This window comes from Leopardus geoffroyi, chromosome A1, assembly GCF_018350155.1.
Source record: "Leopardus geoffroyi isolate Oge1 chromosome A1, O.geoffroyi_Oge1_pat1.0, whole genome shotgun sequence".
Classification (NCBI taxonomy): Eukaryota; Metazoa; Chordata; class Mammalia; order Carnivora; family Felidae; genus Leopardus; species Leopardus geoffroyi.
This window is the reverse complement of record NC_059326.1, coordinates 223,172,165-223,189,134: the sequence shown is the minus strand read 5'-3', so window position 1 is coordinate 223,189,134 and position 16,970 is coordinate 223,172,165. Positions and strand designations below refer to the sequence as shown.

At 34.0% G+C, this 16,970-nt stretch overlaps 1 protein-coding gene across 6 annotated transcripts in view; it reads right to left on the bottom strand.

Moving 5' to 3' along the window:
* Nucleotides 1-16,970, bottom strand: part of CDH18 (cadherin 18) — a 1,006,396-nt gene that overhangs the window by 709,784 nt on the left and 279,642 nt on the right. For all 6 annotated transcript variants that reach the window (XR_006702407.1, XM_045441405.1, XM_045441423.1 and 3 more), the window contains one exon: nt 11,620-11,681. The gene's annotated coding sequence lies outside the window, so the exon portion shown is untranslated. The remainder of the gene's footprint in view (nt 1-11,619; nt 11,682-16,970) is intronic.

The window sequence follows — 16,970 nt, the reverse complement described above, 5'->3', positions numbered from 1 at the left end:
ATGAGTGTGAGTGATATGTGCTTATTAATGTCCTGGCCGAGAGGGATTTAGAGATAAAGACTTATTTGATGGCAGAAATGAGTTCCTATCTCCACAGAAATCATCATTCTTAGCACCACAGAGACAAGTTTATGCATTTCAAAATATATACATCATGTTTATTCTGAGGCAATGCTTAAACTCTCAGTAAATATTTGTTACCTAAATCTGATTTGTGAAAAATTAGTCAGCAAGAAGGTGAAACAATGAAAGCAACAGATTTATTCAAGGATCTACTTAGGACACACAGGGTACATTGCATATGTTAGAACTGTCTCAAGTTCAAGCCCTAACTATAAAGGCACCTGGTAAATCTACACCCTGTTTGGGTCAATTCCTAGCATTATAACTATACTAAGGAATACCAGTGGAAAATTCCATTCTACTTATAATCTCAATTTAAGTTATGACCGTTTTGGTATATGTGTTTTATCTACAAATTTTAGTTAACTTTTGTTTCAAATACCATATACAAAGAAAATTTCTTGTAAACAATTTAGCATAAAGTTCTAAAAAATAATGATATTTTCTTACATAATGACAAATATGACATCATTTGTAATTAATAAAATTATTATTTATTATCATGTAAAACTTTGTCTAAATAGAAATAGCTCTGTCTCCAAATATATGTTTACAGTTTTGTTGTTCAAAGAGAATCCTAACAGAGTCCAAAATTGAACTTGACTGAGATGGTCTCTTAAACTTTTAAGAAAATACAATTTAACATTAAGTAAATAACTGAATAAATAAGCAATCTTAAATGAAATAAATAGATCATGACACAAACTCAGTAATTATGTTTAACATTATAATCTGAAACTTCATATCCGAAAACTTTCAGTTCCAGGAGGATTTTGGAAACATCCCCTCCACCCCCACCTCTAACTATCAGATCAAGAGCCTGAGGCCCAGAAAAGGTATGTTTATTACTCAAGATGATCCACCTAATAGGGGTCAAACTACCAGTAAAGCTTAGCCCTGTGGACCCTCATTGAAGATTTCTGACACTATTCAGCTGAAATTTTATCACCAGTGATTGAAGTATGGGGCACTATATAGTATTAAGATATTTTGCTCAGAACATAAATATCCCATTTAAGACAATTTCAACATATGATTGAGAAAATAACTAAATATAATCTACCATACATGACTGGCAACATACTATCTAATAACAGCTTCTATTGAGGGGTGCTGAATTTTATTTTTGAAATTTTATTTTTCATGATTTAATTTAAAGTAAAAGAAGACTTTTCAGAATCAGGCCATCAATCAAATCTTTGTTGTTGTTGTTGTTGTTGTTAAAAAGGATCTCTGATATGGTTATGAGATACTCAATTGTCCCAATGAGACAATCCACTTCAGACTAGCTTCATCATTTACATAGTGGAAAAGAACAGTCAGAAGATAATCAAATAAATTGCCTACTTCTACAATGATCAGAAAATCTCAATATTGATAGTTTTAAGAAAAATTGGTAGGATTTTATGTGTTGGACCAGGTGAACATGAAAATAATAAAGTTATGACAAATACATACAAATGTTGTTTCTTGACACTTTATTATTTTCAAAACTTCTGCAATAAGAAAAAATGATTGAATGTATTTGAATTGTAATGACTTTACATAATGTACTATGTTATTTATCAAATAAACTTTGTCTTTGTCACTTGTAAGGCAGTTTTATCTCCACCCAACATTTAAAATCATACATCAGTGGAATGAATGAAGAACCTGGTTAATTTCCCATATCAAGGCCAAAAAAAAAATACAGATAACTCATCTTTTTTTTTTTTTTAATTTACTTAGTCTTTAAACAGCAGATTTAATGTCTGAGTATGACTGCATTAAGCAACAGTTTGACAGGAAGCCTCAAAACTTAAAGATCTTATGTTTTGGCTTGGTATTGCATCAGTGGATTTACTGGTGCCCAGGAGTTACATTAAATCAGAACTAAATGGCCATTTGTTAGTAGATATGTCTTCAGCTCAGCACAATGGCTTTTTCTTGTTCTTGTAGAGCAGGCTTAATAAATAAAACCTACACTCATGCTAAAATCGGTCCCAAACTTTATTTTACCTTCTTATAAAACAATCTGGAAACACCATTTTTGCAATAATATTGAAATAGATGGCATTCTTCTGTAGTATATTCTAGCTTAAAACAAGTGAAGCTATATCAAAAGAGGTTCTAAAACATTTTTATATGCCCATATATATTCCTGGATTTGAATCCCAAAACAAATGTGCCCAGAAACAATTTATTTTTCTGAGCTAAAATAGAAACCACAGCAATGGGGAAGGTAAAAAGAATAGATGCTCAACAGGCCAGTCATGATAAAAGAGAAAGTTCCAAAATTATATCCAGAAAACCAAAGCGTGAATGTCCACCTGATCCAGACTGAGTTGTTTAATATATCACCTTAAGAAAAAAGGGATATTAATACTTATCTTAGAACATTGAAAACACTCAGCAAGATGACAAATGTACATTGCAGTGCCTTGCACAGCACCTGATATTGTAATTATGCAAAAAAAACAAAAACAAACAAACAAACAAAAAACCGCATGACATTGAATAGCATGACTTGAGATAGATCACAAGCCCCTATTTAAACATTCCCCACAACACATAAAAACACATCACAGGGGCTCCTGTGTAGCTAGCTCCATTTGTTAAGCGTCTGACTCTTGATTTCTGCTCAGGTCATGATCTCATGGTTTGTGGGATCTAACCCCACTTGGGGCTCTGCACTGTCAGTGTGGAGCCTCTTTGAGATTCTCTTCCTCCCTTTTTCTCTGCCCCTCCTCCACGCGTACGTGTTCTTGCTCTCTCAAAATAAATAAACATTAAAAAAAAATCACATATAAAGCACAATTAAAACCTGATGGCCCTATTGTAGAACAGACATTCTCAGGATTTGAGTTATCACTTGATTCTGCATCTTAATTGCAATATGAAATCAAAGTTCAGAAGGGAGTAATAGGTCATTCATAAATCAACCACAAATGTTATCATCATTTCTGGTTAACAGATGACAAGAGCTTAAGAAAAGAAGCACATGGTCATATTTAGATGTTGTGGTGATTGTGATTGTCCTGTAGCCAGAGAATGACTACCAACATTTAAGAAAGGTGAAACAGCAGTATATGGAATTATGAACAATGTCCATAGGTTCACAGTAGTGGTGCTAAATATAAAAGGTGGTAGGTAGGGCCAAAGGACAGGTGCTTACTACATAGATTGGCCTTGAGTTAATTCTATAAAATATCAAATTAGAGACATAGCAGTTAAGTTAGGAGATGTGCATAGAGGCCATATTGTGCGTTTATAAATCTGCCTTATAAAAATGCCCGCTCATATTTCACAAACTTTATTCAGGTGACTATTCATTATTTGTGCATACCAATTATCACATACTGTAATTAGGAAACCACTTGCAAACACAGCTGTGCTTTCCAAATGATCCACTTTTCAGTATGATTTTCTTCCTATCCCTTTGTTGTTCGTGTTTCTTTAAAACCCCTTTTAGTCACAGATCTATTAAGAATTTGATGAAAGGTATGTAAACTCTAGACAGAAAACAATGTATAAAGAAACAAAAGATTGTGCACATGCTTTTGAAATAGAATTCTAGTCTTTTACTTGAAGGAAAGCAGAAGTAACAATGTGAAGCAGATAATCATGAATCCAGAATTAGAAAGAAACCAACAATTCAAAATACCAGACTACCTCAACCATGGCACATCTGTGTGAACAAAACTCTATGCGGAACACCCCTGTATCCCTGATGGTCAAGAGCAAAGGGCTGGTGTTAGAAGGACCCAAAACCAATCTAGGTTTAACTTCCTCATCAATAAAATGGAGATAATAAAATTGTATTTTTCTAAATATTAAATGCAATTATGTATTCCAATCCCTTAGTAACTGGCTTAGAGAGGGCATATAGTAATTTACATGCATAAAGTGAAAATACCCAGCATTTGGGAATTTTTCTTGAATTAAGGAAATACCACATGGTGGGTTAACCAAACTAACTCTATACCTGGAAGCTCAGCTCTTTTTCTTGAGCTCACTTCAGCCCCTGACATCTTTCCTGCTTTCTCCTTATTTCCTCGTCCAGTGGAGCCCTGCCCATCACAGCCCATGCCTTCACCTCAGTGCCTTCCCAAACATCCAGCCTAACGATTTATTCACATAACATACTAGCTCATGCTAATGAGTTGACTCAAGGTGTTCCTTCCTCACCTCTCACCAAACCTCTGTTCTGATGCTTCTTTGTGTGTTTTAGGAGACACAGTCTATTAAACTCACGCTTCTCCAGTTTTATTCAATTCAGTTAATGTTTACTAATCTGTCCTATGCTAAGTAATGTGCAAATGTTTACCCGCAGGGAGGCAGAAAGGTGGGATATAAATTCAAAAAGTTAAGGGTACTCTCTTCAATACAGTCAGTTAAAGACAGTTGTGAAGATAGCAGATTCTGTAAGAAGGAACTGGCATACCGTCAGAGGTGGGTCAAAGATATGTTTTTTGGGAAAAGGAAAATTCTCGTAGTTGAAGTCACAGTATGTAGGCTTTATGACTTCACAGTAATAGCTAGAGGCTGGTAGATAATTCGTAAAAGGAACAAATAATTTTAATTAAAATCAAAAGTAAAATATTTAGAAACAAAATGAGAAAATTTGCAACGAACTCAAACAGATATTATACTTCAAAAGATTCATTTATTTTTATTGACTAGATAATTCTTTCACTTTATCTTCTGAAAAAATATAATTATTTACCTATAAACATATACCAAATACTTTCTCTTTGGTTTAAGTAAATTAAACTATAAAAATGCGTGATCACTGGGGCTCCTGAGTGGCTCAGTCAGTTGAGCGTCCGACTTCAGCTCAGGTCATGATCTCATAGTTCATGGGTTCAAGCCCATGTCAGGCTCTATGCTGCCAGCTCAGAGCCTGGAGCCTGCTTCAGATTCTGTGCCTCCCTTTTTCTCTGTCCTTCCCCTGCTCGTTCTCTCTCTCTCTCTCAAAAATAAAATAAAAATATTTAAATGTGTGGTCACTGAATGATAAAATGTATATGAGGTTATTTTTTTTTCAAGTTAAAACTTTTGGTGAGATTTTAAATATTGAACTGATAGATTTCATTCTGACTGTATGAAGGTTATTTCTTCAATGAGACATGTTTCAAATAGATGACACCACTAAGTAAGAAAAAGGGGTAAGTAGTTGACTGTAAGTAACATAAGTAATGTAATTCATCAACAAATGTACAAGAAACACGGAAGTACGCAATCATGTTCTTCCTTATAAACTGCCAGCCTGATTCTACCCCCAGAAGATAGAAGATGCTTATAAATCTACTGGTTACATGACAAAAGAACAGCGTTCATCCGAGAGATTTGAGCACAAACTCTCTTTGCCATGAACTCTAACGTCCAAAGAAGTGGCAGCAGAAGCGATGAAAATGTTGAGGGCCACTTTTCGAGCACTGTAGTCCCTGATGTTCTTTTTTAGAATTGCTTCTTTTTGAAACATAAAACACACATCTCAGCATTGGCAACTACAAATCTGAGTTTTTATCTGTGCAAACTAAACACACATGAGCATCAATCCCAGTGACCTTTTGCAGGTTGAGACCCCGGGCCTATTGTTTGGCCTCTTATGATGATATTTTACTCCTCTGTGCTTAAGAATGTAAGTGGAAGCAAATGTTGACCTTCATATAGTCACATGGTATCTTTGTTTTAGCTACCATTTTATTTTATTTTTAAATAACAATGTGCTTTAATTCAGAGTAACAGATGAAGAGGTATGTCACTATTTACAATTGAAAATTATTTCCTGTTTCTGTGTATAACTGTTAAACTGCTCTTATAAAGTATTCAGAATCTCCATTAGAAATGAAATTATAGAGCAGTTATAACATTCAGGCAGTTGAAATAATTATCAAAAGGAAAGAAAAAAAGGTCTCATAAAGTAAGGGTACTAACTAATCTAAATTGGATTCGCAGTTTTACATCACAGGAGCTGAGGTTTGAATGTAGGTAAGTGAATCATGTTAACCAAACTTCGAAAACATTGATTTATACACCAGAATGTTTTGTTTTAAAACTGTGAATACGGGGTGTATATTTCTAGTTACCAAAATGAGTCAATTTGTTTTCTATAACACTATCATCTCAAATCTGAGATATCAGAAAACAAACAGAATTATAAGTAGTTATGTATGTGTGAAGTCAGGACAAAGATAGTTTAACAGTTTTACCTGCTATTTGAGCCCATCTATGGTAAAGCTAGAAGAAGTTTTAAGGGTAATGCTAATCAGAAACAGCAGCTGAATAAATACTTAAACGATTTTTTTAAATTTTTAAATGTGTATTTACTTTTGAAAAGGAGAGAAAGAGTGCATGCATGAGCAGGAGAGGGGCAGAGGGAGGGAGACACAGTATCTGAAACAGTCTCCAGGCTCTGAGCTGTCAGCAAAGAGCCCGACACGGGGCTGGTCCTCAAGAACTGCGAGATCATGACCTGAGCCAAAATTGAACACTTAACCGACTGAGCCACCCAGACATCCCAATACTTAAAAGATCTTACAACCCACTTCCAATATGTGTTATTACTCAGCAAAATCTTCTATTATTAGAACACTTCCATATAACAAACATGTTTTCATTACAGACTAAATTTTTATTAATTACACCACAATTGTTGCTGCTTTTCCCTACAGGTATACGTTAAATCTCTCAGAAGATTGAAGAAGAAACTTAAGTGTAATCACAAATGTGAATCACTTTATGTTTTTGTTTTGTTTTTTATGCTTCAGAAGCTTTTCATAAGTGGTTAATCTTACCTACTCTATGTAAAATGCTTTTATTTTTAGTTTCTGATATAATTTTTTTGTTGTCTTAAGTTTTGGTTTTTTTTAATGTTTATTTATTTATTTTGAGAGAAAGAGAGAAGAGAGCAGGTCAGGGACACAGAGGGAGTTAGAGAATCCCAAGCAGACTCTGCACTGTCATCTCAGAGTCAGACACAGGACTCATCTCATGAACCATGAGATCTTGACCTGAGCCTAAACCAATAGGAGGATGCTTTCCTGACAGCCGCCCAGGCATCCCTTTAAGTTTATTTAAATTCAAATTAGTTAACCTATAGCGTCTGTCTAGAGTCGTATAAAAATCATGCCAGTTTGATTTTATCCACAGTTCTTCTGGAAAGTAATAATCATATGTATATCATAAGGTAATTTTGAGGAGTAGATAAGTTTACAAACACCAGTAACTTACTGAGTGCACTCAATATTAGCCATATGTCATATGTAGTCATATTAATGAACAAAGTCTTATATAGTCTATTACATGCTGCTATGTAGAAATTTATACAATTTATTTGATTTCTTTATATGATCATATGAAGAATCCTTATTAGACTAAGAAAGATTGATAGAAACAAATGAACAAAATCTAGTAGAGGTGTCATAGTTTTATCTCATATAAATTATGTGAAATAGCATTTATTGAAATTTATAGGATAGAAATATATTAGTACTCACATTTCGAGAAAAGGGAAGGGTAAATATTAAATATCTTCATCCAGTAAATATGTATTATGCGATTTTCACACAATTATGAAAAATAACCATAACCTTGAAAATCATATGAGGTAGATTTTGAGTATCAATATGTATAGATTATGTACTCACATTCATTTCATCTAAAAACAGAGAAAATGTTTGATTGTTTATCCAAGTGAATAATTTCTCAAAATTATGAAACATCTATTAACTATTTTATAACTTACAGTGCAGAGTTTGTGGTTCTACTCCATTACACATTCAACAGGAAGATTTTGAATCCTACTCCACAGACAATTCAAACATTAATTTAAAATGGACATAAGCCAGGACACCTGGGTGGCTCTGTCACATAGCGTTCAATTTGGCTCAAGTCATGGTCCCACGGTTGATGAGCTTGAGCCCCGAGTCAGGCGCTATGCTGACAGCTCAGAGCCTGGAGCCTACTTTGGATTCTGTGTCTCCCTCTCTCTCTGCTTCTCCCCCACTCAGGCTCGGTCTCTCTCTTTCTTGCAAAAATAAATAAACATTAAATAATAATAATAATCTAAAAATAAATAATAAATAAAATGGACATGTGCCTTGCTGAAAATCATGTTTCTCAAAAAATTTTGATGAGAGATGTCCTGGTATAAGTTCTAGAAGGCAAGTGGAATATGAACATTCTTCCAAAATGTAAGCTCTTTATGAAGGACCCTTGCTGGTTGGAAATGGGAGATGGAAATGAAAGAAAGAAAGAAAGAAAAAAGAAAGAAAGAAAGAAAGAAAGAAAGAAAGAAAGAAAGAAAGAAAGAAAGAAAGAAAGAAAGAAAAAAGGATGTAGATGAAGAAGAAAATTATAAAAAATCCAATGTGTGGAAAATTTTTCCTTTTTAAAGGATATTAACTTCTTTTTTTTTTTTTTCAACGTTTATTTATTTTTGGGACAGAGAGAGACAGAGCATGAACGGGGGAGGGGCAGAGAGAGAGGGAGACACAGAATCGGAAACAGGCTCCAGGCTCTGAGCCATCAGCCCAGAGCCTGACACGGGGCTCGAACTCACGGACCGCGAGATCGTGACCTGGCTGAAGTCGGACGCTTAACCGACTGCGCCACCCAGGCGCCCCAAAGGATATTAACTTCTATATTAAAGTCTATCTTGATTCATTAAATTCAAATATTATCTTGATATTTAAATGCTTAAATGTTATATTTTGTAATATATTTTCCAGAATAACTTGTAAGACTCAAAATGTAACTGAGATTTAACATAGAATCAATGTAAAGATATAATTAGAGTTTAATTGGCAAAGAAAGTCAGTGTAAAATCTCTTCTTCCAGCTCTCTTTTCTCCTTTTTTTTTCTTTTTAATATAAGTTGCAATAATGTATGTGTAAATCTGAAAAATAGACTTAGATGAAATTCACTTGACGAACATAATCATATTCCGCCTCTTTACACTGGATAGATCTATGTTTAAATCTGACCTAAAGTCATGGAAATTTGGACTAATACTAAAAGTCTAATTAAGCACATGGGGCCCCTGGGTGACTCAATTGGTTAAGCCTCTGAATCTTGACTTTGGCCTGGGTCATGACCTCATGGTTGGTGAGTTTGAGCCCTATTTTGGGCTCTGTGCTGAAGGTGTGGAACCTGCTTTGATTCCCTCTCCCTCCCTCTCTCTTTGCCTGTCCCCTGCTTGCTCTCTCTCTCTCAAAATAAATAAATAAACTTCAGAGAAAAAAAAAGCATTATCTTATAAGATGATAAAATTTGACAGATCCTACTGGCTGTCACATAAGGCTTCCCTAAAGTGTGCTAGGGATATTAGCTGTCACATGCAACACAAATGATTCAGTGATTCACAAGTACCTACAATTTTTTTAAATTTTTTAATGTTTATTTATTTTTGAGAGACAGAGAAAGACAAAGCACGAGTGGGGAAGGAACAGAAAGAAAGGGAAACACAGAATCTGAAGCAGGCTCCAGGCTCTGAGCTGTCAGCACAGAGCTCGATTTAGGGCTCAAACTCACGGGCCCTCTGATCATGACCTGAGCCAAAGTTGGCGATTAACCGAAGGAGCCACCCAGGCGCCCCGCAAGTACCTACAATTTTAAGGATGGTACTGTAAAATATAAACACAATAACCAATTTAATAATAAATTATGTATTCATATTTCAATTTTCAAAGGTATTTATGTTTAATTACATCCTGGGGAATGAAAATTGACATAAACTTTTGCACACAAACACACCCACTCACACTAACCCACTGCTTTTTCCTGAAATGATGAATATGCTCATGATGATAAGTAGTCTTATTTAGTTAGAATAAAGTAACTTATTTATTATTAAATTAATTAAGCTGTGTATGCCACAAAGCCTTTCAAATATTGTCTCTATATCTTGTTTGTGTGTGTGTGTGTGTGTATATGTGTGTGTGGTTTGTTTTAGTCCCACATGGTTTTGCATCCAAAAAGACATTTTCAAGAACAAAGTTGCGTGCAATACAAATAAATTCCGAATCTACGTGATAGGAAATCTCACCCTCGGCAAGAGTTTCCAACATGATCAAGGGTTTAGGGTCCTTAAAGGGTATTCAGGGCACATCAGGAGGTGGGGATGAGGCAGAAGGTATCTAACACTTGAAAACTGTGTTGCCCTATGTCCTCGTTTCATTTGAGTGGAATGCAATCTGCTTTCGATTTTGTTTGTTTTTGTTTTCTATATATTAACACAAGATTAGATCTGTATTTAGAGTTCTCTTTCTAAAATAGCAAGTACGTCACATAAAACAATAGAATATGACTGAAAGCATTGAGTGTTCTAATAGATCAGCATTTTTAAACCTTTCTATTAATATAAAAGAACAGGATTGAAACAGACATGCGCACTTACCAAAGAAGCCAGGCAGCTGTACAGAATGTGTGTGATGAACTGTACTTTATGCAAAATAAACTAATATACTACTTTTGATTTCATAGCTTGTATCCTAACATTTCATCTTTTCATAAGAAATTTAACAATTCAAGAAGGAGTTCGTCATAATGCAAGGCAGTTTTAGATCAGATGCCATTCATTAGTCAGTCACCAAAATTGTAGAAGGTGTAGTTTTATCTACTATTTATGAAATTTTCCAGTATCTGTACCTGTTACGTATTATTCAAATAGAGTTATCATTGTAAACCTTATCTATCAAACAAACACAGATAAATGATGGAATAGCCAGAAACAGTTAAATCTCAAGACTCTGACATTTAAAGATGTCATAAAACACAAATTCAGAGTTCAATGGGAAAGAGATCTGCATCTGGTGACAAGCCCAAACAATTAATGAAACAATCTGACTTCTCTACGTGTATATATTTCAAGCACACCCATATACAAAATTACATTATTAAAAAATTTTTTTCTGTTTATTTATTATTGAGAGACAGAGAGAGATAGAGCATGAGCAGGGGAGGAGCAGAGAGAGGAGGAGACACAGAATCCGAAGCAGGCTCCAGGCTCCAAGCTGTCCGCACAGAGCCCGATGTGGGGCTCGAACTCACAAACTGTGAGATGATGACCTGAGACGAAGTCAGACGCTCAACTGACTGAGCCACCCAGGTGCCCCCCAAATTATATTTAAAAATAGGTTTTTAAATAGTTTCTTAAAATATGGAAACCTAGCCATATATTCATTGAGAACTCTTTTCTGAGCTTTCACCTTCTTAAAAGAAAATTTAGAAAAACACTTAACAAAAGCCAGCCAAATGTCAATGCACCTTTGCTGGTTCTATGATATTTGAAATGTGTGCCTGTGAGAAAGAGTTCCAAAATTCCTTAGAGAAAATAGGAGATAGACAATAGTTTGTTTTAAAGAGAGATTTTTAAAACAAAGAAGAGAATTGCTAAGTCAACCCTCTAAATACATCAAGATAGCTATAAAGTTTTTTAAGAGAAACAGTACGACAACAATTTTGACATTTCTATAACATTTTTATATAACGAAATAATACAAAAAAATTTACCTTATAAGTCACTTCATGACTGTTTCGTGATATATTTTCTTATATACTACTGTGATTGTGTCCTGAAAGAAAAAAAATTAAAAACTATTCAATATTCATATCCTATAAGTCATGCATAGTTATAAGTAATACAAAGCATAATTATTACACATTTTTCCATACCAATCAAGAATCCAACTCATGAAAACATCATGAGGAAAGATGCACTTTTTGAAAAGGTAAAATATTGAGGGGCTTAAATTGCCGGATTTTTTTTTATTTTTAATTTAATTAATTAATTAATTAATTAATTTATTTATTTACTCTTTTAGGGCATAGCCTTTTGAGACAGAGATCCCTATTAGAATCTCAACTCTGTAAAATATTATTTTTTTAATTTTTTAAGGTTTATTTATTTTTGAGAGAGAGAGAGTCAGAGCATGAGGGTGGGATGGGCAGAAAGAGAGAGAGAGAGAGAGACGCCCAGAATCTGAAGCAGTCTCAGGCTTTGAGCTGTCAGCAGAGTCCAATGCCGTGGTCAAACTCATGAACTATGAGATCATGATCTGAGCCGAAGTCGGACACTTAACTGAATGAGCCAACCAGGGGTCCCTCAACTCTCTAAAACATTTTTTTTTTTAATTTAAAAAGTAGGACACTGGGTGGCTGAGTTGATTAAGCCTCCTCCTTCGGCTCAGGTCATAATCTCAGGGGTCATGAGTGCAAGCGCCCCATCTGGCTCTGTGCTGACAGTGTAGAGCCCACTTCAGATGCTCTGTCCCCTTCTCTCTCTGCCTGTCCCCTGCTCTCTCTCTCTCTCTCTCTCTCTCAAAAAATAAACAAATAAACATTTTTTTCTTATAGTTAGCTAAAATTGCCTTAACAAAGTAGGTAAGTGACAATGTGGATTGCTGTGATCTCTACTTTCTAAAATTGATCAAAATGACATTTAGAAAATCAAACAGAATCCTCAAATACTTTAGGAATAAGTTAACAGGAATAGATTATTCATTCACCAGTGATTTACTGAGTACCTATTAGGTACCAAACTCTATTATTCATATTGGGGAGACAGCAGGGAACCAAGGAGCCAGTCATCTGCCCTCATGGAGAGTAAAATATATGCAGAACTAAGTAAATATGTATTGTATGTTAGATCATCAAAAGTGCTAAAAAAGAAAAGACTGGAAGGGATTATGAATTATGTGTATCAAGATCTATGGATCTATCAAAGCAAAAAGTCCCAAAGTCCTTTAGAATATGTACTGCTCAGAGGCTTCACTCTCCCTAGGCGACCTACTCAAACATTCTCATGATTATACTTTGGAACTCCGATCTTTTCAATATGGCTTCTTTTAAAATTAGAGTAAGTGGAACCCAATGAGATTGATTTCTAAGTTTGGTTTTAGGAACTAGTTATGATACAATGTTCAGGTGACTTGTTACCAAGGACTAGAATCACTCATTAACAGTGCAGGATGTATGGAGACACCGTAACTCATGCGTGCATGATTTGTGTTCAGGATCAACAAGAATTTCCAAGGAACAGTTTTTAAGACTTGCATTAGAACTCTACTAGAGGGAAACTCATATGTGGGCAAAAAGAGACCTATTTATGTCGAACTTACATGTTTTGCTAAAGTTAACATAGCCCCATTGGAAATGAGGCCCAAAGCATATGACTGATCAGTTCATCTCAGCTCCATTGCTAACATAGAAAAAGCAGCTCTCTCTTTCATGTGTATGGCCTAATGCAAATACTGGCTCTAATTGTCACACTGCCCCCAGCCCCCACCCCCCCAATTTAACTGCTTAAAATCCAGCAAAAGAGAATGAATTTATAAATGTTTTTAGCATATTGCAAACTACTGCATCAACCAGGAGATTTCACCAACGAATAAAACCCCATCTTCTGTGCCACATACATTTATTCACATTTAAGGGAAAAAGTCATTTAAATACCTTTTGGAAAGGAGTTATTATATTTTCCCCCTATTAAAAATATTTCACTTTCTAATTAAATCATTCTGTCTTGTCTCTGTTTCAGCTATTTCTATGTACCTAATATATTAAATGCAACAGTTCTTTTAAGTGACAATTTCAGTAAGGATTCATTTGCATTTCTTAGCTCTCCCTACTCCTTTGATACAATTTTGTCAAATTCTATTGTTTTAGAGCAGTTTAGGGTTCACAGCAACACCAAAGAGAAGGTGGAGATTTCCCATATATCACGTATCCACACACATTCATAGCCCCGTTATCAACATCTCCCACCAAAGTGGTACATTTGTTGAAATTTATGAACTACATTGGCACATTACAATCACCCAAAGCCCATAATTTACAGTTTGCCGTTGGCATTGTATATTCTATGGGTTTGGACTAATGTTTGACATGCATCCATCATGACCGTACCATAGCCCCAACTAATTCATTTTCCTTCTTGTGAAAGCCAGCTAACCCAGACCTGGACCCCTGATTTAGAGAAACTATGAGATAACAAATAGATGTTTTAACACACTTTGTTCGTGGTAATTTGCTCATAGCAATAGAAAACTGATAAAACTACCCTCAAAGTTATATTAGGAATCAGTACATTTCTAATTCAGCTTTTTGACTTATATTGTTAAATGTAAATGCATTTATTTCAACAACTCCAAAAGATTTTATCCCATCTGGATTATCCTTTTGAGGATGTTAATAATTAACAATAGAACATTGTTTTCTTTTTTTTTTAGAACACTGTTTTCAATTTAAGATATTTTTAAATGTGCTTTTCACATTTAAAATAGGAAAAACATTTTTTTTTCAGAAAAACAAAATGAGTTGAACAAATAGAGCATTCTCTATATAAAAATAAGGGCAACTTACTCAGAAATGCCTTTATAGTCCATATGCATTGATCATTATAATTCATCCTTTACTTTAATGTAGAAATGAACTATATTCCATAAATAGAGTTTTCTAAAGAAAAACAGTCATATTCTGTGCTCTTGGGTTTGTACCTCCCAACATGACAATGATAAAACACAACATTTTGAACGAATCACATTGGAAAGTCATCAGCAATCTGAATCCACTACATAATATAATTAAGAGTGCAATGTATAAGTAATCCTTTGCTCCTTGATACAAGGTGCTGCTCGTTCATTAGTATAAGGGTCATTTGTAAGCCAATTTTGTTACTACCCTGAAACGACATTGTTGTTAAATTGTGATAAAGGGGAAACCATAAATTGGAAAAGAATTTTAATGGTCATTATCTTCATTAGCTAATGAGATGTGCTAATTATGTTCTTAAATGACAATGATTTAGTAACCCTGGCAAAGAGGGCTCACGCAGCAATAACTAAAGCAGTCCCCTTCAATGTGTTTTCACAATGTTGGAAGGAACATAATAACTAAGAGCCATAATTATGTTATGTATAATACTATTCATTAAAATGTCTATCTAAGTTATGTTAGATTTTATGTTGTTTTTTCCTATGATATATTTGCATAATATCTAGGGTACTAAAAATGTGACAGAAAAAATTGCACTAAAGCTGTACTTCTGAAAGTGTGGTTCTTAGACCCCTGGTGATCCCTGAGACCCCATCAGATGTGTGAGGTTTAAACTATTTCCATAGTAATTAAATGTTATATATACTGTTTTTACTGTGTTGACAGATGGGAAAACAATTATAGGTAAAAATGCTGTGTCCTAAACATAAATCAAGAAAATGCCTCTCAACTGTACTAAAACTTGTGACATTCTTTAACTCTATGTAGTTGCATGAAAAACAGAAAAAAAAAATTAGAAGAGAAAAAGAAGAAGGAAAAAAGAGAGGGCAAATGGGAGGTAGAGAAGAAAAAATGTTTAGTTTCTCTTTAAAAAACAAAACATATATATATATATGTATATATATATACATATATATACAAATATATATATATGTGTGCCCTTGTGTGTGTGTGTGTGTGTGTGTGTGTGTGTGTGTGTGTATATATATATATATATATATATATATATATATATATATATATAATTTTTATATCATATGTGAAGAAATAGGAAACACACATGAAATACTTATGCTGTGGTTTGAAGTATAATGATCATCCATAGGAAAGTGTATGCGTGGTTGCTTGAGTTTTTAGTTGTGAGCTAAACTAGGTGTTTTTAGTTTGTTTTCTGTTTTTGTTTGTTTGTTTTTTCATGGAATACCATTTTTACTTGACATAGTAACAGCCAAATGTAGCTACTTAGATTAGGTCATTTCTAGACATTTCCTTGAATGTAAACAAAGGGAGCTGCCACCTCAAAGAAAAAAAGTAATAATGTTTTTGGCCAGGATTCATTATTTTAAGCAACAGTGAAAATTTTGGGAAGCTTGTGTGTATGTCCATGATTTTGACACAATGCCAAATCTTAAAGACTTCTCTGATAAGATTATTCATAATATTGGCAAATTTGCATTTTTTAATAATGAAATTTGTCAATATTTGAAAGTTCTGTATATCTCAGCAAACCAATATTTCTCAAATGGCCAAAGCGTAATGTTACAAAACCATCCACAGGTGAAGTATTTTTGAATTGTTGAGTTTTGGTGTAGTATCAAAAAAGTCACAATTACCTGAAACAAAACAAAACAAAACAAAACAATAAAATGCTGCCTTTCTCAACCACATATCTAAGTGAGGTCAAGTTTTTCTTTTGTTTGCCTTGTTTTTGTTTTGTCTTGTTTTATCCTACACTTCAACTAAGCAGCATATCATAATAGATTGAGTGAGGAAGCAGATAAAATAATCCATTTGCCTTGTATTAAGCTAAACATTAAATTTAAAAAGAAGTAAAATAATGCTAGATTTATAGTTAATTTAAAAAAAACAACTTTTAAAAATATCTCAGTTTATTCCTAAAATATCAAATATTGACTTATATAAGTCATATAAACAAAATTGGGACTTCAATTTTAAGACTTTAAGGGGTATCGCCTCGTGGTAATTGACAGTGAGTAGATAGTGTTTATCACTTGATGAAAAAAGTATGAAAGAGGAAAATAACATAGTTATGAATGTGATTTTAATCTACCTGAACATTAAATTAAATGAGTTCAATTGTGAAAGGCATCAGTCATTAGAAGTACAGTACATATTTTACAATATGAAAGAAACTGCATTTGCCTCTCTGCTGGAAGTTGATATCACTTGGATAGTACAAACAAGATTTTGATTTCATACGTCCCTTCAAAGTTAACTGCAAAAATCCTGCTTCAATGGCAGGATTAGCCCAACCTACAATATTTTAAATTAAATTGAAATCGTTTAAGGTAAATAAAGGGAAAAAAAAAACAATAGTTTAAAATTAATGCTTAAAATCATTACAAAAA